The 24,768-nt window shown below is 45.3% G+C and overlaps 19 non-coding genes across 19 annotated transcripts; all 19 read left to right on the top strand.

The window, feature by feature from the left end:
• The first annotated feature begins 161 nt into the window (after window positions 1-161).
• LOC141238415 (U2 spliceosomal RNA) lies at window positions 162-352 on the top strand. Its single transcript, XR_012303902.1, has one exon. It is a non-coding gene; the product is annotated as a U2 spliceosomal RNA (small nuclear RNA).
• A 1,119-nt stretch (window positions 353-1,471) lies between these two features.
• Window positions 1,472-1,662, top strand: LOC141238406 (U2 spliceosomal RNA). The gene has a single exon (XR_012303893.1). It is a non-coding gene; the product is annotated as a U2 spliceosomal RNA (small nuclear RNA).
• A 1,124-nt stretch (window positions 1,663-2,786) lies between these two features.
• On the top strand, window positions 2,787-2,977 carry LOC141238229 (U2 spliceosomal RNA). The gene has a single exon (XR_012303722.1). It is a non-coding gene; the product is annotated as a U2 spliceosomal RNA (small nuclear RNA).
• A 1,121-nt stretch (window positions 2,978-4,098) lies between these two features.
• Window positions 4,099-4,289, top strand: LOC141238228 (U2 spliceosomal RNA). The gene has a single exon (XR_012303721.1). It is a non-coding gene; the product is annotated as a U2 spliceosomal RNA (small nuclear RNA).
• Window positions 4,290-5,408: 1,119 nt separating this feature from the next.
• Window positions 5,409-5,599, top strand: LOC141238227 (U2 spliceosomal RNA). Its single transcript, XR_012303720.1, has one exon. It is a non-coding gene; the product is annotated as a U2 spliceosomal RNA (small nuclear RNA).
• A 1,113-nt stretch (window positions 5,600-6,712) lies between these two features.
• Window positions 6,713-6,903, top strand: LOC141238226 (U2 spliceosomal RNA). Its single transcript, XR_012303719.1, has one exon. It is a non-coding gene; the product is annotated as a U2 spliceosomal RNA (small nuclear RNA).
• Window positions 6,904-8,021: 1,118 nt separating this feature from the next.
• On the top strand, window positions 8,022-8,212 carry LOC141238225 (U2 spliceosomal RNA). The gene has a single exon (XR_012303718.1). It is a non-coding gene; the product is annotated as a U2 spliceosomal RNA (small nuclear RNA).
• A 1,121-nt stretch (window positions 8,213-9,333) lies between these two features.
• LOC141238223 (U2 spliceosomal RNA) lies at window positions 9,334-9,524 on the top strand. The gene has a single exon (XR_012303716.1). It is a non-coding gene; the product is annotated as a U2 spliceosomal RNA (small nuclear RNA).
• A 1,120-nt stretch (window positions 9,525-10,644) lies between these two features.
• On the top strand, window positions 10,645-10,835 carry LOC141238222 (U2 spliceosomal RNA). Its single transcript, XR_012303715.1, has one exon. It is a non-coding gene; the product is annotated as a U2 spliceosomal RNA (small nuclear RNA).
• Window positions 10,836-11,954: 1,119 nt separating this feature from the next.
• LOC141238221 (U2 spliceosomal RNA) lies at window positions 11,955-12,145 on the top strand. The gene has a single exon (XR_012303714.1). It is a non-coding gene; the product is annotated as a U2 spliceosomal RNA (small nuclear RNA).
• Window positions 12,146-13,263: 1,118 nt separating this feature from the next.
• LOC141238220 (U2 spliceosomal RNA) lies at window positions 13,264-13,454 on the top strand. The gene has a single exon (XR_012303713.1). It is a non-coding gene; the product is annotated as a U2 spliceosomal RNA (small nuclear RNA).
• A 1,119-nt stretch (window positions 13,455-14,573) lies between these two features.
• On the top strand, window positions 14,574-14,764 carry LOC141238219 (U2 spliceosomal RNA). The gene has a single exon (XR_012303712.1). It is a non-coding gene; the product is annotated as a U2 spliceosomal RNA (small nuclear RNA).
• Window positions 14,765-15,889: 1,125 nt separating this feature from the next.
• Window positions 15,890-16,080, top strand: LOC141238468 (U2 spliceosomal RNA). Its single transcript, XR_012303952.1, has one exon. It is a non-coding gene; the product is annotated as a U2 spliceosomal RNA (small nuclear RNA).
• A 1,122-nt stretch (window positions 16,081-17,202) lies between these two features.
• Window positions 17,203-17,393, top strand: LOC141238217 (U2 spliceosomal RNA). The gene has a single exon (XR_012303710.1). It is a non-coding gene; the product is annotated as a U2 spliceosomal RNA (small nuclear RNA).
• A 1,123-nt stretch (window positions 17,394-18,516) lies between these two features.
• LOC141238216 (U2 spliceosomal RNA) lies at window positions 18,517-18,707 on the top strand. Its single transcript, XR_012303709.1, has one exon. It is a non-coding gene; the product is annotated as a U2 spliceosomal RNA (small nuclear RNA).
• A 1,123-nt stretch (window positions 18,708-19,830) lies between these two features.
• LOC141238215 (U2 spliceosomal RNA) lies at window positions 19,831-20,021 on the top strand. The gene has a single exon (XR_012303708.1). It is a non-coding gene; the product is annotated as a U2 spliceosomal RNA (small nuclear RNA).
• A 1,120-nt stretch (window positions 20,022-21,141) lies between these two features.
• On the top strand, window positions 21,142-21,332 carry LOC141238214 (U2 spliceosomal RNA). The gene has a single exon (XR_012303707.1). It is a non-coding gene; the product is annotated as a U2 spliceosomal RNA (small nuclear RNA).
• A 1,123-nt stretch (window positions 21,333-22,455) lies between these two features.
• LOC141238213 (U2 spliceosomal RNA) lies at window positions 22,456-22,646 on the top strand. The gene has a single exon (XR_012303706.1). It is a non-coding gene; the product is annotated as a U2 spliceosomal RNA (small nuclear RNA).
• Window positions 22,647-23,765: 1,119 nt separating this feature from the next.
• LOC141238211 (U2 spliceosomal RNA) lies at window positions 23,766-23,956 on the top strand. Its single transcript, XR_012303704.1, has one exon. It is a non-coding gene; the product is annotated as a U2 spliceosomal RNA (small nuclear RNA).
• The last annotated feature ends 812 nt before the right edge of the window (window positions 23,957-24,768 follow it).

The following is a 24,768-nucleotide window of genomic DNA, read 5'->3' as shown; positions in this document are numbered from 1 at the left end:
AAAACGCGTGGATTGCAGCAGCAGCAAGCCGAAAAGTGCAGGCATGTGAGGGATCTAGAGGTTGACAGCATGTCTTCTTAACGGGAGTCCAGGTGGCCATCTCCACAAATGGACTTTTCAGAATCCTTGGGTGGCACCGTAGTCGGAAACCAATTCTGGTTATCGCTTCTCGGCCTTTTGGCTAAGATCAAGTGTAGTATCTGTTCTTATCAGTTTAATATCTGATACGTCCCCTATCTGGGGACCATATATTAAATGGATTTTTAGAACAGGGAGATGGAAAAAGAGCTTGCTCTGTCCACTCCACGCATTGACCTGGCATTGCAGTATCTCCAGGACCGGTGCACCCCTTCTTTAATGCAGTTTCTAAAATCAGAAAGAATTGAATTCAATGCTTTTTGTTCATTTGGCTTGTTTGTCGGATTTTGGGATGGACTCTTTGGCTTTGCTTTTCTTCTCCTCATTGGATTTTTCATGTTAAAAGTTGCAGAAGCCAGATGACAAGCTCATTTTGGTTCAACTTCAGCAACTGTGCATTGCATTGCCATGTAATGTAATGCAATGCTATCTATCTAGCTCTCCCTCTATACTTCCTTTTGGATAAACAGACATATTAGGCAAGCATTTTGGAGCTTTCACCTAAATAACTACAGGTGGTGAGATAAGCTGCACAATATAATTGACCTTTCAGTATATTGTTGCACACACACCATCTATTTAGCAAATGCCCTTGTTACCAACAGCAGCCTTTTAAACTCACCTGAGCTAACAGGTATGTGAGCTGGTTACTCTGCTGCGCTTAAAATTTCTTTTTTGGTTTGCTACAATGCCTTTTCTGAAACGTTGTCTCCCTCTGCTGGAACACTGACTTCTTTCATTTAATGCCTGCAGACTATAAAAGAGAAACCAACCCAAAAAGTTTGGTTGATTAGTCTGTGGCATTCTTTTAAACTGTTGCTTATGGCGGTCTCTGTGAGCTTCTCAGTGACATTCAGCCATCCAGGTATCCCGCCTGCAGTAGACGGAATGTGGCAATGGAACGCTGGCTGCGCGTGTCATAATAGGCTCTGAGCCTTTATATACCTGCGCACAGCAGCAGCCACCTTCAGTCTGCTGCTGGACAGCCAGCAGCAGCAGCAGCAGCAGGAGAGGTAATTAATCAGCAACCCTCCTGCTAAGGGTAGACAGCTGCTCGTTCCACCCCCCCCCCCGCCTTAATTGGTTCTCCTCCCTTCCAACGGTGTTGAGGCGGGTGGGAACAGCCGGGGGTTGAGGGTACTGTGCTAAAAGAGGTGGAGTTATGCAGATCTAAAACGCGTGGATTGCAGCAGCAGCAAGCCGAAAAGTGCAGGCATGTGAGGGATCTAGAGGTTGACAGCATGTCTTCTTAACGGGAGTCCAGGTGGCCATCTCCACAAATGGACTTTTCAGAATCCTTGGGTGGCACCGTAGTCGGAAACCAATTCTGGTTATCGCTTCTCAGCCTTTTGGCTAAGATCAAGTGTAGTATCTGTTCTTATCAGTTTAATATCTGATACGTCCCCTATCTGGGGACCATATATTAAATGGATTTTTAGAACAGGGAGATGGAAAAAGAGCTTGCTCTGTCCACTCCACGCATTGACCTGGTATTGCAGTATCTCCAGGACCGGTGCACCCCTTCTTTAATGCAGTTTCTAAAATCAGAAAGAATTGAATTCAATGCTTTTTGTTCATTTGGCTTGTTTGTCGGATTTTGGGATGGACTCTTTGGCTTTGCTTTTCTTCTCCTCATTGGATTTTTCATGTTAAAAGTTGCAGAAGCCAGATGACAAGCTCATTTTGGTTCAACTTCAGCAACTGTGCATTGCATTGCCATGTAATGTAATGCAATGCTATCTATCTAGCTCTCCCTCTATACTTCCTTTTGGATAAACAGACATATTAGGCAAGCATTTTGGAGCTTTCACCTAAATAACTACAGGTGGTGAGATAAGCTGCACAATATAATTGACCTTTCAGTATATTGTTGCACACACACCATCTATTTAGCAAATGCCCTTGTTATCAACAGCAGCCTTTTAAACTCACCTGAGCTAACAGGTATGTGAGCTGGTTACTCTGCTGCGCTTAAAATTTCTTTTTTGGTTTGCTACAATGCCTTTTCTGAAACGTTGTCTCCCTCTGCTGGAACACTGACTTCTTTCATTTAATGCCTGCAGACTATAAAAGAGAAACCAACCCAAAAAGTTTGGTTGATTAGTCTGTGGCATTCTTTTAAACTGTTGCTTATGGCGGTCTCTGTGAGCTTCTCAGTGACATTCAGCCATCCAGGTATCCCGCCTGCAGTAGACGGAATGTGGCAATGGAACGCTGGCTGCGCGTGTCATAATAGGCTCTGAGCCTTTATATACCTGCGCACAGCAGCAGCCACCTTCAGTCTGCTGCTGGACAGCCAGCAGCAGCAGCAGCAGCAGGAGAGGTAATTAATCAGCAACCCTCCTGCTAAGGGTAGACAGCTGCTCGTTCCACCCCCCCCCCCCCCCCGCCTTAATTGGTTCTCCTCCCTTCCAACGGTGTTGAGGCGGGTGGGAACAGCCGGGGGTTGAGGGTACTGTGCTAAAAGAGGTGGAGTTATGCAGATCTAAAACGCGTGGATTGCAGCAGCAGCAAGCCGAAAAGTGCAGGCATGTGAGGGATCTAGAGGTTGACAGCATGTCTTCTTAACGGGAGTCCAGGTGGCCATCTCCACAAATGGACTTTTCAGAATCCTTGGGTGGCACCGTAGTCGGAAACCAATTCTGGTTATCGCTTCTCGGCCTTTTGGCTAAGATCAAGTGTAGTATCTGTTCTTATCAGTTTAATATCTGATACGTCCCCTATCTGGGGACCATATATTAAATGGATTTTTAGAACAGGGAGATGGAAAAAGAGCTTGCTCTGTCCACTCCACGCATTGACCTGGTATTGCAGTATCTCCAGGACCGGTGCACCCCTTCTTTAATGCAGTTTCTAAAATCAGAAAGAATTGAATTCAATGCTTTTTGTTCATTTGGCTTGATTGTCGGATTTTGGGATGGACTCTTTGGCTTTGCTTTTCTTCTCCTCATTGGATTTTTCATGTTAAAAGTTGCAGAAGCCAGATGACAAGCTCATTTTGGTTCAACTTCAGCAACTGTGCATTGCATTGCCATGTAATGTAATGCAATGCTATCTATCTAGCTCTCCCTCTATACTTCCTTTTGGATAAACAGACATATTAGGCAAGCATTTTGGAGCTTTCACCTAAATAACTACAGGTGGTGAGATAAGCTGCACAATATAATTGACCTTTCAGTATATTGTTGCACACACACCATCTATTTAGCAAATGCCCTTGTTATCAACAGCAGCCTTTTAAACTCACCTGAGCTAACAGGTATGTGAGCTGGTTACTCTGCTGCGCTTAAAATTTCTTTTTTGGTTTGCTACAATGCCTTTTCTGAAACGTTGTCTCCCTCTGCTGGAACACTGACTTCTTTCATTTAATGCCTGCAGACTATAAAAGAGAAACCAACCCAAAAAGTTTGGTTGATTAGTCTGTGGCATTCTTTTAAACTGTTGCTTATGGCGGTCTCTGTGAGCTTCTCAGTGACATTCAGCCATCCAGGTATCCCGCCTGCAGTAGACGGAATGTGGCAATGGAACGCTGGCTGCGCGTGTCATAATAGGCTCTGAGCCTTTATATACCCGCGCACAGCAGCAGCCACCTTCAGTCTGCTGCTGGACAGCCAGCAGCAGCAGCAGCAGCAGCAGGAGAGGTAATTAATCAGCAACCCTCCTGCTAAGTGTAGACAGCTGCTCGTTCCACCCCCCCCCCGCCTTAATTGGTTCTCCTCCCTTCCAACGGTGTTGAGGCGGGTGGGAACAGCCGGGGGTTGAGGGTACTGTGCTAAAAGAGGTGGAGTTATGCAGATCTAAAACGCGTGGATTGCAGCAGCAGCAAGCCGAAAAGTGCAGGCATGTGAGGGATCTAGAGGTTGACAGCATGTCTTCTTAACGGGAGTCCAGGTGGCCATCTCCACAAATGGACTTTTCAGAATCCTTGGGTGGCACCGTAGTCGGAAACCAATTCTGGTTATCGCTTCTCGGCCTTTTGGCTAAGATCAAGTGTAGTATCTGTTCTTATCAGTTTAATATCTGATACGTCCCCTATCTGGGGACCATATATTAAATGGATTTTTAGAACAGGGAGATGGAAAAAGAGCTTGCTCTGTCCACTCCACGCATTGACCTGGTATTGCAGTATCTCCAGGACCGGTGCACCCCTTCTTTAATGCAGTTTCTAAAATCAGAAAGAATTGAATTCAATGCTTTTTGTTCATTTGGCTTGTTTGTCGGATTTTGGGATGGACTCTTTGGCTTTGCTTTTCTTCTCCTCATTGGATTTTTCATGTTGAAAGTTGCAGAAGCCAGATGACAAGCTCATTTTGGTTCAACTTCAGCAACTGTGCATTGCATTGCCATGTAATGTAATGCAATGCTATCTATCTAGCTCTCCCTCTATACTTCCTTTTGGATAAACAGACATATTAGGCAAGCATTTTGGAGCTTTCACCTAAATAACTACAGGTGGTGAGATAAGCTGCACAATATAATTGACCTTTCAGTATATTGTTGCACACACACCATCTATTTAGCAAATGCCCTTGTTATCAACAGCAGCCTTTTAAACTCACCTGAGCTAACAGGTATGTGAGCTGGTTACTCTGCTGCGCTTAAAATTTCTTTTTTGGTTTGCTACAATGCCTTTTCTGAAACGTTGTCTCCCTCTGCTGGAACACTGACTTCTTTCATTTAATGCCTGCAGACTATAAAAGAGAAACCAACCCAAAAAGTTTGGTTGATTAGTCTGTGGCATTCTTTTAAACTGTTGCTTATGGCGGTCTCTGTGAGCTTCTCAGTGACATTCAGCCATCCAGGTATCCCGCCTGCAGTAGACGGAATGTGGCAATGGAACGCTGGCTGCGCGTGTCATAATAGGCTCTGAGCCTTTATATACCTGCGCACAGCAGCAGCCACCTTCAGTCTGCTGCTGGACAGCCAGCAGCAGCAGCAGCAGCAGGAGAGGTAATTAATCAGCAACCCTCCTGCTAAGGGTAGACAGCTGCTCGTTCCACCCCCCCCCCCGCCTTAATTGGTTCTCCTCTCTTCCAACGGTGTTGAGGCGGGTGGGAACAGCCGGGGGTTGAGGGTACTGTGCTAAAAGAGGTGGAGTTATGCAGATCTAAAACGCGTGGATTGCAGCAGCAGCAAGCCGAAAAGTGCAGGCATGTGAGGGATCTAGAGGTTGACAGCATGTCTTCTTAACGGGAGTCCAGGTGGCCATCTCCACAAATGGACTTTTCAGAATCCTTGGGTGGCACCGTAGTCGGAAACCAATTCTGGTTATCGCTTCTCGGCCTTTTGGCTAAGATCAAGTGTAGTATCTGTTCTTATCAGTTTAATATCTGATACGTCCCCTATCTGGGGACCATATATTAAATGGATTTTTAGAACAGGGAGATGGAAAAAGAGCTTGCTCTGTCCACTCCACGCATTGACCTGGTATTGCAGTATCTCCAGGACCGGTGCACCCCTTCTTTAATGCAGTTTCTAAAATCAGAAAGAATTGAATTCAATGCTTTTTGTTCATTTGGCTTGTTTGTCGGATTTTGGGATGGACTCTTTGGCTTTGCTTTTCTTCTCCTCATTGGATTTTTCATGTTAAAAGTTGCAGAAGCCAGATGACAAGCTCATTTTGGTTCAACTTCAGCAACTGTGCATTGCATTGCCATGTAATGTAATGCAATGCTATCTATCTAGCTCTCCCTCTATACTTCCTTTTGGATAAACAGACATATTAGGCAAGCATTTTGGAGCTTTCACCTAAATAACTACAGGTGGTGAGATAAGCTGCACAATATAATTGACCTTTCAGTATATTGTTGCACACACACCATCTATTTAGCAAATGCCCTTGTTATCAACAGCAGCCTTTTAAACTCACCTGAGCTAACAGGTATGTGAGCTGGTTACTCTGCTGCGCTTAAAATTTCTTTTTTGGTTTGCTACAATGCCTTTTCTGAAACGTTGTCTCCCTCTGCTGGAACACTGACTTCTTTCATTTAATGCCTGCAGACTATAAAAGAGAAACCAACCCAAAAAATTTGGTTGATTAGTCTGTGGCATTCTTTTAAACTGTTGCTTATGGCGGTCTCTGTGAGCTTCTCAGTGACATTCAGCCATCCAGGTATCCCGCCTGCAGTAGACGGAATGTGGCAATGGAACGCTGGCTGCGCGTGTCATAATAGGCTCTGAGCCTTTATATACCTGCGCACAGCAGCAGCCACCTTCAGTCTGCTGCTGGACAGCCAGCAGCAGCAGCAGGAGAGGTAATTAATCAGCAACCCTCCTGCTAAGGGTAGACAGCTGCTCGTTCCACCCCCCCCCCCGCCTTAATTGGTTCTCCTCCCTTCCAACGGTGTTGAGGCGGGTGGGAACAGCCGGGGGTTGAGGGTACTGTGCTAAAAGAGGTGGAGTTATGCAGATCTAAAACGCGTGGATTGCAGCAGCAGCAAGCCGAAAAGTGCAGGCATGTGAGGGATCTAGAGGTTGACAGCATGTCTTCTTAACGGGAGTCCAGGTGGCCATCTCCACAAATGGACTTTTCAGAATCCTTGGGTGGCACCGTAGTCGGAAACCAATTCTGGTTATCGCTTCTCGGCCTTTTGGCTAAGATCAAGTGTAGTATCTGTTCTTATCAGTTTAATATCTGATACGTCCCCTATCTGGGGACCATATATTAAATGGATTTTTAGAACAGGGAGATGGAAAAAGAGCTTGCTCTGTCCACTCCACGCATTGACCTGGTATTGCAGTATCTCCAGGACCGGTGCACCCCTTCTTTAATGCAGTTTCTAAAATCAGAAAGAATTGAATTCAATGCTTTTTGTTCATTTGGCTTGTTTGTCGGATTTTGGGATGGACTCTTTGGCTTTGCTTTTCTTCTCCTCATTGGATTTTTCATGTTAAAAGTTGCAGAAGCCAGATGACAAGCTCATTTTGGTTCAACTTCAGCAACTGTGCATTGCATTGCCATGTAATGTAATGCAATGCTATCTATCTAGCTCTCCCTCTATACTTCCTTTTGGATAAACAGACATATTAGGCAAGCATTTTGGAGCTTTCACCTAAATAACTACAGGTGGTGAGATAAGCTGCACAATATAATTGACCTTTCAGTATATTGTTGCACACACACCATCTATTTAGCAAATGCCCTTGTTATCAACAGCAGCCTTTTAAACTCACCTGAGCTAACAGGTATGTGAGCTGGTTACTCTGCTGCGCTTAAAATTTCTTTTTTGGTTTGCTACAAGGCCTTTTCTGAAACGTTGTCTCCCTCTGCTAGAACACTGACTTCTTTCATTTAATGCCTGCAGACTATAAAAGAGAAACCAACCCAAAAAGTTTGGTTGATTAGTCTGTGGCATTCTTTTAAACTGTTGCTTATGGCGGTCTCTGTGAGCTTCTCAGTGACATTCAGCCATCCAGGTATCCCGCCTGCAGTAGACGGAATGTGGCAATGGAACGCTGGCTGCGCGTGTCATAATAGGCTCTGAGCCTTTATATACCTGCGCACAGCAGCAGCCACCTTCAGTCTGCTGCTGGACAGCCAGCAGCAGCAGCAGCAGGAGAGGTAATTAATCAGCAACCCTCCTGCTAAGGGTAGACAGCTGCTCGTTCCACCACCCACCCCCCGCCTTAATTGGTTCTCCTCCCTTCCAACGGTGTTGAGGCGGGTGGGAACAGCCGGGGGTTGAGGGTACTGTGCTAAAAGAGGTGGAGTTATGCAGATCTAAAACGCGTGGATTGCAGCAGCAGCAAGCCGAAAAGTGCAGGCATGTGAGGGATCTAGAGGTTAACAGCATGTCTTCTTAACGGGAGTCCAGGTGGCCATCTCCACAAATGGACTTTTCAGAATCCTTGGGTGGCACCGTAGTCGGAAACCAATTCTGGTTATCGCTTCTCGGCCTTTTGGCTAAGATCAAGTGTAGTATCTGTTCTTATCAGTTTAATATCTGATACGTCCCCTATCTGGGGACCATATATTAAATGGATTTTTAGAACAGGGAGATGGAAAAAGAGCTTGCTCTGTCCACTCCACGCATTGACCTGGTATTGCAGTATCTCCAGGACCGGTGCACCCCTTCTTTAATGCAGTTTCTAAAATCAGAAAGAATTGAATTCAATGCTTTTTGTTCATTTGGCTTGTTTGTCGGATTTTGGGATGGACTCTTTGGCTTTGCTTTTCTTCTCCTCATTGGATTTTTCATGTTAAAAGTTGCAGAAGCCAGATGACAAGCTCATTTTGGTTCAACTTCAGCAACTGTGCATTGCATTGCCATGTAATGTAATGCAATGCTATCTATCTAGCTCTCCCTCTATACTTCCTTTTGGATAAACAGACATATTAGGCAAGCATTTTGGAGCTTTCACCTAAATAACTACAGGTGGTGAGATAAGCTGCACAATATAATTGACCTTTCAGTATATTGTTGCACACACACCATCTATTTAGCAAATGCCCTTGTTATCAACAGCAGCCTTTTAAACTCACCTGAGCTAACAGGTATGTGAGCTGGTTACTCTGCTGCGCTTAAAATTTCTTTTTTGGTTTGCTACAATGCCTTTTCTGAAACGTTGTCTCCCTCTGCTGGAACACTGACTTCTTTCATTTAATGCCTGCAGACTATAAAAGAGAAACCAACCCAAAAAGTTTGGTTGATTAGTCTGTGGCATTCTTTTAAACTGTTGCTTATGGCGGTCTCTGTGAGCTTCTCAGTGACATTCAGCCATCCAGGTATCCCGCCTGCAGTAGACGGAATGTGGCAATGGAACGCTGGCTGCGCGTGTCATAATAGGCTCTGAGCCTTTATATACCTGCGCACAGCAGCAGCCACCTTCAGTCTGCTGCTGGACAGCCAGCAGCAGCAGCAGCAGCAGGAGAGGTAATTAATCAGCAACCCTCCTGCTAAGGGTAGACAGCTGCTCGTTCCACCCCCCCCCCCCCGCCTTAATTTGTTCTCCTCCCTTCCAACGGTGTTGAGGCGGGTGGGAACAGCCGGGGGTTGAGGGTACTGTGTTAAAAGAGGTGGAGTTATGCAGATCTAAAACGCGTGGATTGCAGCAGCAGCAAGCCGAAAAGTGCAGGCATGTGAGGGATCTAGAGGTTGACAGCATGTCTTCTTAACGGGAGTCCAGGTGGCCATCTCCACAAATGGACTTTTCAGAATCCTTGGGTGGCACCGTAGTCGGAAACCAATTCTGGTTATCGCTTCTCGGCCTTTTGGCTAAGATCAAGTGTAGTATCTGTTCTTATCAGTTTAATATCTGATACGTCCCCTATCTGGGGACCATATATTAAATGGATTTTTAGAACAGGGAGATGGAAAAAGAGCTTGCTCTGTCCACTCCACGCATTGACCTGGTATTGCAGTATCTCCAGGACCGGTGCACCCCTTCTTTAATGCAGTTTCTAAAATCAGAAAGAATTGAATTCAATGCTTTTTGTTCATTTGGCTTGTTTGTCGGATTTTGGGATGGACTCTTTGGCTTTGCTTTTCTTCTCCTCATTGGATTTTTCATGTTAAAAGTTGCAGAAGCCAGATGACAAGCTCATTTTGGTTCAACTTCAGCAACTGTGCATTGCATTGCCATGTAATGTAATGCAATGCTATCTATCTAGCTCTCCCTCTATACTTCCTTTTGGATAAACAGACATATTAGGCAAGCATTTTGGAGCTTTCACCTAAATAACTACAGGTGGTGAGATAAGCTGCACAATATAATTGACCTTTCAGTATATTGTTGCACACACACCATCTATTTAGCAAATGCCCTTGTTATCAACAGCAGCCTTTTAAACTCACCTGAGCTAACAGGTATGTGAGCTGGTTACTCTGCTGCGCTTAAAATTTCTTTTTTGGTTTGCTACAATGCCTTTTCTGAAACGTTGTCTCCCTCTGCTGGAACACTGACTTCTTTCATTTAATGCCTGCAGACTATAAAAGAGAAACCAACCGAAAAAGTTTGGTTGATTAGTCTGTGGCATTCTTTTAAACTGTTGCTTATGGCGGTCTCTGTGAGCTTCTCAGTGACATTCAGCCATCCAGGTATCCCGCCTGCAGTAGACGGAATGTGGCAATGGAACGCTGGCTGCGCGTGTCATAATAGGCTCTGAGCCTTTATATACCTGCGCACAGCAGCAGCCACCTTCAGTCTGCTGCTGGACAGCCAGCAGCAGCAGCAGCAGCAGGAGAGGTAATTAATCAGCAACCCTCCTGCTAAGGGTAGACAGCTGCTCGTTCCACCCCCCCCCCCCGCCTTAATTTGTTCTCCTCCCTTCCAACGGTGTTGAGGCGGGTGGGAACAGCCGGGGGTTGAGGGTACTGTGCTAAAAGAGGTGGAGTTATGCAGATCTAAAACGCGTGGATTGCAGCAGCAGCAAGCCGAAAAGTGCAGGCATGTGAGGGATCTAGAGGTTGACAGCATGTCTTCTTAACGGGAGTCCAGGTGGCCATCTCCACAAATGGACTTTTCAGAATCCTTCGGTGGCACCGTAGTCGGAAACCAATTCTGGTTATCGCTTCTCGGCCTTTTGGCTAAGATCAAGTGTAGTATCTGTTCTTATCAGTTTAATATCTGATACGTCCCCTATCTGGGGACCATATATTAAATGGATTTTTAGAACAGGGAGATGGAAAAAGAGCTTGCTCTGTCCACTCCACGCATTGACCTGGTATTGCAGTATCTCCAGGACCGGTGCACCCCTTCTTTAATGCAGTTTCTAAAATCAGAAAGAATTGAATTCAATGCTTTTTGTTCATTTGGCTTGTTTGTCGGATTTTGGGATGGACTCTTTGGCTTTGCTTTTCTTCTCCTCATTGGATTTTTCATGTTAAAAGTTGCAGAAGCCAGATGACAAGCTCATTTTGGTTCAACTTCAGCAACTGTGCATTGCATTGCCATGTAATGTAATGCAATGCTATCTATCTAGCTCTCCCTCTATACTTCCTTTTGGATAAACAGACATATTAGGCAAGCATTTTGGAGCTTTCACCTAAATAACTACAGGTGGTGAGATAAGCTGCACAATATAATTGACCTTTCAGTATATTGTTGCACACACACCATCTATTTAGCAAATGCCCTTGTTATCAACAGCAGCCTTTTAAACTCACCTGAGCTAACAGGTATGTGAGCTGGTTACTCTGCTGCGCTTAAAATTTCTTTTTTGGTTTGCTACAATGCCTTTTCTGAAACGTTGTCTCCCTCTGCTGGAACACTGACTTCTTTCATTTAATGCCTGCAGACTATAAAAGAGAAACCAACCCAAAAAGTTTGGTTGATTAGTCTGTGGCATTCTTTTAAACTGTTGCTTATGGCGGTCTCTGTGAGCTTCTCAGTGACATTCAGCCATCCAGGTATCCCGCCTGCAGTAGACGGAATGTGGCAATGGAACGCTGGCTGCGCGTGTCATAATAGGCTCTGAGCCTTTATATACCTGCGCACAGCAGCAGCCACCTTCAGTCTGCTGCTGGACAGCCAGCAGCAGCAGCAGCAGCAGGAGAGGTAATTAATCAGCAACCCTCCTGCTAAGGGTAGACAGCTGCTCGTTCCACCCCCCCCCCCGCCTTAATTGGTTCTCCTCCCTTCCAACGGTGTTGAGGCGGGTGGGAACAGCCGGGGGTTGAGGGTACTGTGCTAAAAGAGGTGGAGTTATGCAGATCTAAAACGCGTGGATTGCAGCAGCAGCAAGCCGAAAAGTGCAGGCATGTGAGGGATCTAGAGGTTGACAGCATGTCTTCTTAACGGGAGTCCAGGTGGCCATCTCCACAAATGGACTTTTCAGAATCCTTGGGTGGCACCGTAGTCGGAAACCAATTCTGGTTATCGCTTCTCGGCCTTTTGGCTAAGATCAAGTGTAGTATCTGTTCTTATCAGTTTAATATCTGATACGTCCCCTATCTGGGGACCATATATTAAATGGATTTTTAGAACAGGGAGATGGAAAAAGAGCTTGCTCTGTCCACTCCACGCATTGACCTGGTATTGCAGTATCTCCAGGACCGGTGCACCCCTTCTTTAATGCAGTTTCTAAAATCAGAAAGAATTGAATTCAATGCTTTTTGTTCATTTGGCTTGTTTGTCGGATTTTGGGATGGACTCTTTGGCTTTGCTTTTCTTCTCCTCATTGGATTTTTCATGTTAAAAGTTGCAGAAGCCAGATGACAAGCTCATTTTGGTTCAACTTCAGCAACTGTGCATTGCATTGCCATGTAATGTAATGCAATGCTATCTATCTAGCTCTCCCTCTATACTTCCTTTTGGATAAACAGACATATTAGGCAAGCATTTTGGAGCTTTCACCTAAATAACTACAGGTGGTGAGATAAGCTGCACAATATAATTGACCTTTCAGTATATTGTTGCACACACACCATCTATTTAGCAAATGCCCTTGTTATCAACAGCAGCCTTTTAAACTCACCTGAGCTAACAGGTATGTGAGCTGGTTACTCTGCTGCGCTTAAAATTTCTTTTTTGGTTTGCTACAATGCCTTTTCTGAAACGTTGTCTCCCTCTGCTGGAACACTGACTTCTTTCATTTAATGCCTGCAGACTATAAAAGAGAAACCAACCCAAAAAGTTTGGTTGATTAGTCTGTGGCATTCTTTTAAACTGTTGCTTATGGCGGTCTCTGTGAGCTTCTCAGTGACATTCAGCCATCCAGGTATCCCGCCTGCAGTAGACGGAATGTGGCAATGGAACGCTGGCTGCGCGTGTCATAATAGGCTCTGAGCCTTTATATACCTGCGCACAGCAGCAGCCACCTTCAGTCTGCTGCTGGACAGCCAGCTGCAGCAGCAGCAGCAGGAGAGGTAATTAATCAGCAACCCTCCTGCTAAGGGTAGACAGCTGCTCGTTCCACCCCCCCCCCGCCTTAATTGGTTCTCCTCCCTTCCAACGGTGTTGAGGCGGGTGGGAACAGCCGGGGGTTGAGGGTACTGTGCTAAAAGAGGTGGAGTTATGCAGATCTAAAACGCGTGGATTGCAGCAGCAGCAAGCCGAAAAGTGCAGGCATGTGAGGGATCTAGAGGTTGACAGCATGTCTTCTTAACGGGAGTCCAGGTGGCCATCTCCACAAATGGACTTTTCAGAATCCTTGGGTGGCACCGTAGTCGGAAACCAATTCTGGTTATCGCTTCTCGGCCTTTTGGCTAAGATCAAGTGTAGTATCTGTTCTTATCAGTTTAATATCTGATACGTCCCCTATCTGGGGACCATATATTAAATGGATTTTTAGAACAGGGAGATGGAAAAAGAGCTTGCTCTGTCCACTCCACGCATTGACCTGGTATTGCAGTATCTCCAGGACCGGTGCACCCCTTCTTTAATGCAGTTTCTAAAATCAGAAAGAATTGAATTCAATGCTTTTTGTTCATTTGGCTTGTTTGTCGGATTTTGGGATGGACTCTTTGGCTTTGCTTTTCTTCTCCTCATTGGATTTTTCATGTTAAAAGTTGCAGAAGCCAGATGACAAGCTCATTTTGGTTCAACTTCAGCAACTGTGCATTGCATTGCCATGTAATGTAATGCAATGCTATCTATCTAGCTCTCCCTCTATACTTCCTTTTGGATAAACAGACATATTAGGCAAGCATTTTGGAGCTTTCACCTAAATAACTACAGGTGGTGAGATAAGCTGCACAATATAATTGACCTTTCAGTATATTGTTGCACACACACCATCTATTTAGCAAATGCCCTTGTTATCAACAGCAGCCTTTTAAACTCACCTGAGCTAACAGGTATGTGAGCTGGTTACTCTGCTGCGCTTAAAATTTCTTTTTTGGTTTGCTACAATGCCTTTTCTGAAACGTTGTCTCCCTCTGCTGGAACACTGACTTCTTTCATTTAATGCCTGCAGACTATAAAAGAGAAACCAACCCAAAAAGTTTGGTTGATTAGTCTGTGGCATTCTTTTAAACTGTTGCTTATGGCGGTCTCTGTGAGCTTCTCAGTGACATTCAGCCATCCAGGTATCCCGCCTGCAGTAGACGGAATGTGGCAATGGAACGCTGGCTGCGCGTGTCATAATAGGCTCTGAGCCTTTATATACCTGCGCACAGCAGCAGCCACCTTCAGTCTGCTGCTGGACAGCCAGCAGCAGCAGCAGCAGCAGGAGAGGTAATTAATCAGCAACCCTCCTGCTAAGGGTAGACAGCTGCTCGTTCCACCCCCCCCCCCGCCTTAATTGGTTCTCCTCCCTTCCAACGGTGTTGAGGCGGGTGGGAACAGCCGGGGGTTGAGGGTACTGTGCTAAAAGAGGTGGAGTTATGCAGATCTAAAACGCGTGGATTGCAGCAGCAGCAAGCTGAAAAGTGCAGGCATGTGAGGGATCTAGAGGTTGACAGCATGTCTTCTTAACGGGAGTCCAGGTGGCCATCTCCACAAATGGACTTTTCAGAATCCTTGGGTGGCACCGTAGTCGGAAACCAATTCTGGTTATCGCTTCTCGGCCTTTTGGCTAAGATCAAGTGTAGTATCTGTTCTTATCAGTTTAATATCTGATACGTCCCCTATCTGGGGACCATATATTAAATGGATTTTTAGAACAGGGAGATGGAAAAAGAGCTTGCTCTGTCCACTCCACGCATTGACCTGGTATTGCAGTATCTCCAGGACCGGTGCACCCCTTCTTTAATGCAGTTTCTAAAATCAGAAAGAATTGAATTCAATGCTTTTTGTTCATTTGGCTTGTTTGTCGGATTTTGGGATGGACTCTTTGGCTTTGCTTTTCTTCTCCTCATTGGATTTTTCATGTTAAAAGTTGCAGAAGCCAGATGACAAGCTCATTTTGGTTCAACTTCAGCAACTGTGCATTGCATTGCCATGTAATGTAATGCAATGCTATCTATCTAGCTCTCCCTCTATACTTCCTTTTGGATAAACAGACATATTAGGCAAGCATTTTGGAGCTTTCACCTAAATAACTACAGGTGGTGAGATAAGCTGCACAATATAATTGACCTTTCAGTATATTGTTGCACACACACCATCTATTTAGCAAATGCCCTTGTTATCAACAGCAGCCTTTTAAACTCACCTGAGCTAACAGGTATGTGAGCTGGTTACTCTGCTGCGCTTAAAATTTCTTTTTTGGTTTGCTACAATGCCTTTTCTGAAACGTTGTCTCCCTCTGCTGGAACACTGACTTCTTTCATTTAATGCCTGCAGACTATAAAAGAGAAACCAACCCAAAAAGTTTGGTTGATTAGTCTGTGGCATTCTTTTAAACTGTTGCTTATGGCGGTCTCTGTGAGCTTCTCAGTGACATTCAGCCATCCAGGTATCCCGCCTGCAGTAGACGGAATGTGGCAATGGAACGCTGGCTGCGCGTGTCATAATAGGCTCTGAGCCTTTATATACCTGCGCACAGCAGCAGCCACCTTCAGTCTGCTGCTGGACAGCCAGCAGCAGCAGCAGCAGCAGGAGAGGTAATTAATCAGCAACCCTCCTGCTAAGGGTAGACAGCTGCTCGTTCCACCCCCCCCCCCCCCCCCGCCTTAATTGGTTCTCCTCCCTTCCAACGGTGTTGAGGCGGGTGGGAACAGCCGGGGGTTGAGGGTACTGTGCTAAAAGAGGTGGAGTTATGCAGATCTAAAACGCGTGGATTGCAGCAGCAGCAAGCCGAAAAGTGCAGGCATGTGAGGGATCTAGAGGTTGACAGCATGTCTTCTTAACGGGAGTCCAGGTGGCCATCTCCACAAATGGACTTTTCAGAATCCTTGGGTGGCACCGTAGTCGGAAACCAATTCTGGTTATCGCTTCTCGGCCTTTTGGCTAAGATCAAGTGTAGTATCTGTTCTTATCAGTTTAATATCTGATACGTCCCATATCTGGGGACCATATATTAAATGGATTTTTAGAACAGGGAGATGGAAAAAGAGCTTGCTCTGTCCACTCCACGCATTGACCTGGTATTGCAGTATCTCCAGGACCGGTGCACCCCTTCTTTAATGCAGTTTCTAAAATCAGAAAGAATTGAATTCAATGCTTTTTGTTCATTTGGCTTGTTTGTCGGATTTTGGGATGGACTCTTTGGCTTTGCTTTTCTTCTCCTCATTGGATTTTTCATGTTAAAAGTTGCAGAAGCCAGATGACAAGCTCATTTTGGTTCAACTTCAGCAACTGTGCATTGCATTGCCATGTAATGTAATGCAATGCTATCTATCTAGCTCTCCCTCTATACTTCCTTTTGGATAAACAGACATATTAGGCAAGCATTTTGGAGCTTTCACCTAAATAACTACAGGTGGTGAGATAAGCTGCACAATATAATTGACCTTTCAGTATATTGTTGCACACACACCATCTATTTAGCAAATGCCCTTGTTATCAACAGCAGCCTTTTAAACTCACCTGAGCTAACAGGTATGTGAGCTGGTTACTCTGCTGCGCTTAAAATTTCTTTTTTGGTTTGCTACAATGCCTTTTCTGAAACGTTGTCTCCCTCTGCTGGAACACTGACTTCTTTCATTTAATGCCTGCAGACTATAAAAGAGAAACCAACCCAAAAAGTTTGGTTGATTAGTCTGTGGCATTCTTTTAAACTGTTGCTTATGGCGGTCTCTGTGAGCTTCTCAGTGACATTCAGCCATCCAGGTATCCCGCCTGCAGTAGACGGAATGTGGCAATGGAACGCTGGCTGCGCGTGTCATAATAGGCTCTGAGCCTTTATATACCTGCGCACAGCAGCAGCCACCTTCAGTCTGCTGCTGGACAGCCAGCAGCAGCAGCAGCAGCAGGAGAGGTAATTAATCAGCAACCCTCCTGCTAAGGGTAGACAGCTGCTCGTTCCACCCCCCCCCCCCCCGCCTTAATTGGTTCTCCTCCCTTCCAACGGTGTTGAGGCAGGTGGGAACAGCCGGGGGTTGAGGGTACTGTGCTAAAAGAGGTGGAGTTATGCAGATCTAAAACGCGTGGATTGCAGCAGCAGCAAGCCGAAAAGTGCAGGCATGTGAGGGATCTAGAGGTTGACAGCATGTCTTCTTAACGGGAGTCCAGGTGGCCATCTCCACAAATGGACTTTTCAGAATCCTTGGGTGGCACCGTAGTCGGAAACCAATTCTGGTTATCGCTTCTCGGCCTTTTGGCTAAGATCAAGTGTAGTATCTGTTCTTATCAGTTTAATATCTGATACGTCCCCTATCTGGGGACCATATATTAAATGGATTTTTAGAACAGGGAGATGGAAAAAGAGCTTGCTCTGTCCACTCCACGCATTGACCTGGTATTGCAGTATCTCCAGGACCGGTGCACCCCTTCTTTAATGCAGTTTCTAAAATCAGAAAGAATTGAATTCAATGCTTTTTGTTCATTTGGCTTGTTTGTCGGATTTTGGGATGGACTCTTTGGCTTTGCTTTTCTTCTCCTCATTGGATTTTTCATGTTAAAAGTTGCAGAAGCCAGATGACAAGCTCATTTTGGTTCAACTTCAGCAACTGTGCATTGCATTGCCATGTAATGTAATGCAATGCTATCTATCTAGCTCTCCCTCTATACTTCCTTTTGGATAAACAGACATATTAGGCAAGCATTTTGGAGCTTTCACCTAAATAACTACAGGTGGTGAGATAAGCTGCACAATATAATTGACCTTTCAGTATATTGTTGCACACACACCATCTATTTAGCAAATGCCCTTGTTATCAACAGCAGCCTTTTAAACTCACCTGAGCTAACAGGTATGTGAGCTGGTTACTCTGCTGCGCTTAAAATTTCTTTTTTGGTTTGCTACAATGCCTTTTCTGAAACGTTGTCTCCCTCTGCTGGAACACTGACTTCTTTCATTTAATGCCTGCAGACTATAAAAGAGAAACCAACCCAAAAAGTTTGGTTGATTAGTCTGTGGCATTCTTTTAAACTGTTGCTTATGGCGGTCTCTGTGAGCTTCTCAGTGACATTCAGCCATCCAGGTATCCCGCCTGCAGTAGACGGAATGTGGCAATGGAACGCTGGCTGCGCGTGTCATAATAGGCTCTGAGCCTTTATATACCTGCGCACAGCAGCAGCCACCTTCAGTCTGCTGCTGGACAGCCAGCAGCAGCAGCAGCAGCAGGAGAGGTAATTAATCAGCAACCCTCCTGCTAAGGGTAGACAGCTGCTCGTTCCACCCCCCCCCCCCCCCGCCTTAATTGGTTCTCCTCCCTTCCAACGGTGTTGAGGCGGATGGGAACAGCCGGGGGTTGAGGGTACTGTGCTAAAAGAGGTGGAGTTATGCAGATCTAAAACGCGTGGATTGCAGCAGCAGCAAGCCGAAAAGTGCAGGCATGTGAGGGATCTAGAGGTTGACAGCATGTCTTCTTAACGGGAGTCCAGGTGGCCATCTCCACAAATGGACTTTTCAGAATCCTTGGGTGGCACCGTAGTCGGAAACCAATTCTGGTTATCGCTTCTCGGCCTTTTGGCTAAGATCAAGTGTAGTATCTGTTCTTATCAGTTTAATATCTGATACGTCCCCTATCTGGGGACCATATATTAAATGGATTTTTAGAACAGGGAGATGGAAAAAGAGCTTGCTCTGTCCACTCCACGCATTGACCTGGTATTGCAGTATCTCCAGGACCGGTGCACCCCTTCTTTAATGCAGTTTCTTAAATCAGAAAGAATTGAATTCAATGCTTTTTGTTCATTTGGCTTGTTTGTCGGATTTTGGGATGGACTCTTTGGCTTTGCTTTTCTTCTCCTCATTGGATTTTTCATGTTAAAAGTTGCAGAAGCCAGATGACAAGCTCATTTTGGTTCAACTTCAGCAACTGTGCATTGCATTGCTATGTAATGTAATGCAATGCTATCTATCTAGCTCTCCCTCTATACTTCCTTTTGGATAAACAGACATATTAGGCAAGCATTTTGGAGCTTTCACCTAAATAACTACAGGTGGTGAGATAAGCTGCACAATATAATTGACCTTTCAGTATATTGTTGCACACACACCATCTATTTAGCAAATGCCCTTGTTATCAACAGCAGCCTTTTAAACTCACCTGAGCTAACAGGTATGTGAGCTGGTTACTCTGCTGCGCTTAAAATTTCTTTTTTGGTTTGCTACAATGCCTTTTCTGAAACGTTGTCTCCCTCTGCTGCAACACTGACTTCTTTCATTTAATGCCTGCAGACTATAAAAGAGAAACCAACCCAAAAAGTTTGGTTGATTAGTCTGTGGCATTCTTTTAAACTGTTGCTTATGGCGGTCTCTGTGAGCTTCTCAGTGACATTCAGCCATCCAGGTATCCCGCCTGCAGTAGACGGAATGTGGCAATGGAACGCTGGCTGCGCGTGTCATAATAGGCTCTGAGCCTTTATATACCTGCGCACAGCAGCAGCCACCTTCAGTCTGCTGCTGGACAGCCAGCAGCAGCAGCAGCAGCAGCAGGAGAGGTAATTAATCAGCAACCCTCCTGCTAAGGGTAGACAGCTGCTCGTTCCACCCCCCGACCCCGCCTTAATTGGTTCTCCTCCCTTCCAACGGTGTTGAGGCGGGTGGGAACAGCCGGGGGTTGAGGGTACTGTGCTAAAAGAGGTGGAGTTATGCAGATCTAAAACGCGTGGATTGCAGCAGCAGCAAGCCGAAAAGTGCAGGCATGTGAGGGATCTAGAGGTTGACAGCATGTCTTCTTAACGGGAGTCCAGGTGGTCATCTCCACAAATGGACTTTTCAGAATCCTTGGGTGGCACCGTAGTCGGAAACCAATTCTGGTTATCGCTTCTCGGCCTTTTGGCTAAGATCAAGTGTAGTATCTGTTCTTATCAGTTTAATATCTGATACGTCCCCTATCTGGGGACCATATATTAAATGGATTTTTAGAACAGGGAGATGGAAAAAGAGCTTGCTCTGTCCACTCCACGCATTGACCTGGTATTGCAGTATCTCCAGGACCGGTGCACCCCTTCTTTAATGCAGTTTCTAAAATCAGAAAGAATTGAATTCAATGCTTTTTGTTCATTTGGCTTGTTTGTCGGATTTTGGGATGGACTCTTTGGCTTTGCTTTTCTTCTCCTCATTGGATTTTTCATGTTAAAAGTTGCAGAAGCCAGATGACAAGCTCATTTTGGTTCAACTTCAGCAACTGTGCATTGCATTGCCATGTAATGTAATGCAATGCTATCTATCTAGCTCTCCCTCTATACTTCCTTTTGGATAAACAGACATATTAGGCAAGCATTTTGGAGCTTTCACCTAAATAACTACAGGTGGTGAGATAAGCTGCACAATATAATTGACCTTTCAGTATATTGTTGCACACACACCATCTATTTAGCAAATGCCCTTGTTATCAACAGCAGCCTTTTAAACTCACCTGAGCTAACAGGTATGTGAGCTGGTTACTCTGCTGCGCTTAAAATTTCTTTTTTGGTTTGCTACAATGCCTTTTCTGAAACGTTGTCTCCCTCTGCTGGAACACTGACTTCTTTCATTTAATGCCTGCAGACTATAAAAGAGAAACCAACCCAAAAAGTTTGGTTGATTAGTCTGTGGCATTCTTTTAAACTGTTGCTTATGGCGGTCTCTGTGAGCTTCTCAGTGACATTCAGCCATCCAGGTATCCCGCCTGCAGTAGACGGAATGTGGCAATGGAACGCTGGCTGCGCGTGTCATAATAGGCTCTGAGCCTTTATATACCTGCGCACAGCAGCAGCCACCTTCAGTCTGCTGCTGGACAGCCAGCAGCAGCAGCAGCAGCAGGAGAGGTAATTAATCAGCAACCCTCCTGCTAAGGGTAGACAGCTGCTCGTTCCACCCCCCCCCCCCACCTTAATTGGTTCTCCTCCCTTCCAACGGTGTTGAGGCGGGTGGGAACAGCCGGGGGTTGAGGGTACTGTGCTAAAAGAGGTGGAGTTATGCAGATCTAAAACGCGTGGATTGCAGCAGCAGCAAGCCGAAAAGTGCAGGCATGTGAGGGATCTAGAGGTTGACAGCATGTCTTCTTAACGGGAGTCCAGGTGGCCATCTCCACAAATGGACTTTTCAGAATCCTTGGGTGGCACCGTAGTCGGAAACCAATTCTGGTTATCGCTTCTCGGCCTTTTGGCTAAGATCAAGTGTAGTATCTGTTCTTATCAGTTTAATATCTGATACGTCCCCTATCTGGGGACCATATATTAAATGGATTTTTAGAACAGGGAGATGGAAAAAGAGCTTGCTCTGTCCACTCCACGCATTGACCTGGTATTGCAGTATCTCCAGGACCGGTGCACCCCTTCTTTAATGCAGTTTCTAAAATCAGAAAGAATTGAATTCAATGCTTTTTGTTCATTTGGCTTGTTTGTCGGATTTTGGGATGGACTCTTTGGCTTTGCTTTTCTTCTCCTCATTGGATTTTTCATGTTAAAAGTTGCAGAAGCCAGATGACAAGCTCATTTTGGTTCAACTTCAGCAACTGTGCATTGCATTGCCATGTAATGTAATGCAATGCTATCTATCTAGCTCTCCCTCTATACTTCCTTTTGGATAAACAGACATATTAGGCAAGCATTTTGGAGCTTTCACCTAAATAACTACAGGTGGTGAGATAAGCTGCACAATATAATTGACCTTTCAGTATATTGTTGCACACACACCATCTATTTAGCAAATGCCCTTGTTATCAACAGCAGCCTTTTAAACTCACCTGAGCTAACAGGTATGTGAGCTGGTTACTCTGCTGCGCTTAAAATTTCTTTTTTGGTTTGCTACAATGCCTTTTCTGAAACGTTGTCTCCCTCTGCTGGAACACTGACTTCTTTCATTTAATGCCTGCAGACTATAAAAGAGAAACCAACCCAAAAAGTTTGGTTGATTAGTCTGTGGCATTCTTTTAAACTGTTGCTTATGGCGGTCTCTGTGAGCTTCTCAGTGACATTCAGCCATCCAGGTATCCCGCCTGCAGTAGACGGAATGTGGCAATGGAACGCTGGCTGCGCGTGTCATAATAGGCTCTGAGCCTTTATATACCTGCGCACAGCAGCAGCCACCTTCAGTCTGCTGCTGGACAGCCAGCAGCAGCAGCAGCAGCAGGAGAGGTAATTAATCAGCAACCCTCCTGCTAAGGGTAGACAGCTGCTCGTTCCACCCCCCCCCCCCCCCGCCTTAATTGGTTCTCCTCCCTTCCAACGGTGTTGAGGCGGGTGGGAACAGCCGGGGGTTGAGGGTACTGTGCTAAAAGAGGTGGAGTTATGCAGATCTAAAACTCGTGGATTGCAGCAGCAGCAAGCCGAAAAGTGCAGGCATGTGAGGGATCTAGAGGTTGACAGCATGTCTTCTTAACGGGAGTCCAGGTGGCCATCTCCACAAATGGACTTTTCAGAATCCTTGGGTGGCACCGTAGTCGGAAACCAATTCTGGTTATCGCTTCTCGGCCTTTTGGCTAAGATCAAGTGTAGTATCTGTTCTTATCAGTTTAATATCTGATACGTCCCCTATCTGGGGACCATATATTAAATGGATTTTTAGAACAGGGAGATGGAAAAAGAGCTTGCTCTGTCCACTCCACGCATTGACCTGGTATTGCAGTATCTCCAGGACCGGTGCACCCCTTCTTTAATGCAGTTTCTAAAATCAGAAAGAATTGAATTCAATGCTTTTTGTTCATTTGGCTTGTTTGTCGGATTTTGGGATGGACTCTTTGGCTTTGCTTTTCTTCTCCTCATTGGATTTTTCATGTTAAAAGTTGCAGAAGCCAGATGACAAGCTCATTTTGGTTCAATTTCAGCAACTGTGCATTGCATTGCCATGTAATGTAATGCAATGCTATCTATCTAGCTCTCCCTCTATACTTCCTTTTGGATAAACAGACATATTAGGCAAGCATTTTGGAGCTTTCACCTAAATAACTACAGGTGGTGAGATAAGCTGCACAATATAATTGACCTTTCAGTATATTGTTGCACACACACCATCTATTTAGCAAATGCCCTTGTTATCAACAGCAGCCTTTTAAACTCACCTGAGCTAACAGGTATGTGAGCTGGTTACTCTGCTGCGCTTAAAATTTCTTTTTTGGTTTGCTACAATGCCTTTTCTGAAACGTTGTCTCCCTCTGCTGGAACACTGACTTCTTTCATTTAATGCCTGCAGACTATAAAAGAGAAACCAACCCAAAAAGTTTGGTTGATTAGTCTGTGGCATTCTTTTAAACTGTTGCTTATGGCGGTCTCTGTGAGCTTCTCAGTGACATTCAGCCATCCAGGTATCCCGCCTGCAGTAGACGGAATGTGGCAATGGAACGCTGGCTGCGCGTGTCATAATAGGCTCTGAGCCTTTATATACCTGCGCACAGCAGCAGCCACCTTCAGTCTGCTGCTGGGCAGCCAGCAGCAGCAGCAGCAGCAAGAGAGGTAATTAATCAGCAACCCTCCTGCTAAGGGTAGACAGCTGCTCGTTCCACCCCCCCCCCCGCCTTAATTGGTTCTCCTCCCTTCCAACGGTGTTGAGGCGGGTGGGAACAGCCGGGGGTTGAGGGTACTGTGCTAAAAGAGGTGGAGTTATGCAGATCTAAAACGCGTGGATTGCAGCAGCAGCAAGCCGAAAAGTGCAGGCATGTGAGGGATCTAGAGGTTGACAGCATGTCTTCTTAACGGGAGTCCAGGTGGCCATCTCCACAAATGGACTTTTCAGAATCCTTGGGTGGCACCGTAGTCGGAAACCAATTCTGGTTATCGCTTCTCGGCCTTTTGGCTAAGATCAAGTGTAGTATCTGTTCTTATCAGTTTAATATCTGATACGTCCCCTATCTGGGGACCATATATTAAATGGATTTTTAGAACAGGGAGATGGAAAAAGAGCTTGCTCTGTCCACTCCACGCATTGACCTGGTATTGCAGTATCTCCAGGACCGGTGCACCCCTTCTTTAATGCAGTTTCTAAAATCAGAAAGAATTGAATTCAATGCTTTTTGTTCATTTGGCTTGTTTGTCGGATTTTGGGATGGACTCTTTGGCTTTGCTTTTCTTCTCCTCATTGGATTTTTCATGTTAAAAGTTGCAGAAGCCAGATGACAAGCTCATTTTGGTTCAACTTCAGCAACTGTGCATTGCATTGCCATGTAATGTAATGCAATGCTATCTATCTAGCTCTCCCTCTATACTTCCTTTTGGATAAACAGACATATTAGGCAAGCATTTTGGAGCTTTCACCTAAATAACTACAGGTGGTGAGATAAGCTGCACAATATAATTGACCTTTCAGTATATTGTTGCACACACACCATCTATTTAGCAAATGCCCTTGTTATCAACAGCAGCCTTTTAAACTCATCTGAGCTAACAGGTATGTGAGCTGGTTACTCTGCTGCGCTTAAAATTTCTTTTTTGGTTTGCTACAATGCCTTTTCTGAAACGTTGTCTCCCTCTGCTGGAACACTGACTTCTTTCATTTAATGCCTGCAGACTATAAAAGAGAAACCAACCCAAAAAGTTTGGTTGATTAGTCTGTGGCATTCTTTTAAACTGTTGCTTATGGCGGTCTCTGTGAGCTTCTCAGTGACATTCAGCCATCCAGGTATCCCGCCTGCAGTAGACGGAATGTGGCAATGGAACGCTGGCTGCGCGTGTCATAATAGGCTCTGAGCCTTTATATACCTGCGCACAGCAGCAGCCACCTTCAGTCTGCTGCTGGACAGCCAGCAGCAGCAGCAGCAGCAGGAGAGGTAATTAATCAGC

This window comes from Phyllobates terribilis, unplaced genomic scaffold (assembly GCF_046119375.1).
Source record: "Phyllobates terribilis strain yellow unplaced genomic scaffold, ASM4611937v1 Scaffold_737__1_contigs__length_740118, whole genome shotgun sequence".
Taxonomy (NCBI): Eukaryota; Metazoa; Chordata; class Amphibia; order Anura; family Dendrobatidae; genus Phyllobates; species Phyllobates terribilis.
Note: the sequence above shows the minus strand (reverse complement) of the source record. Positions and strands in the feature narration are given on the sequence as shown.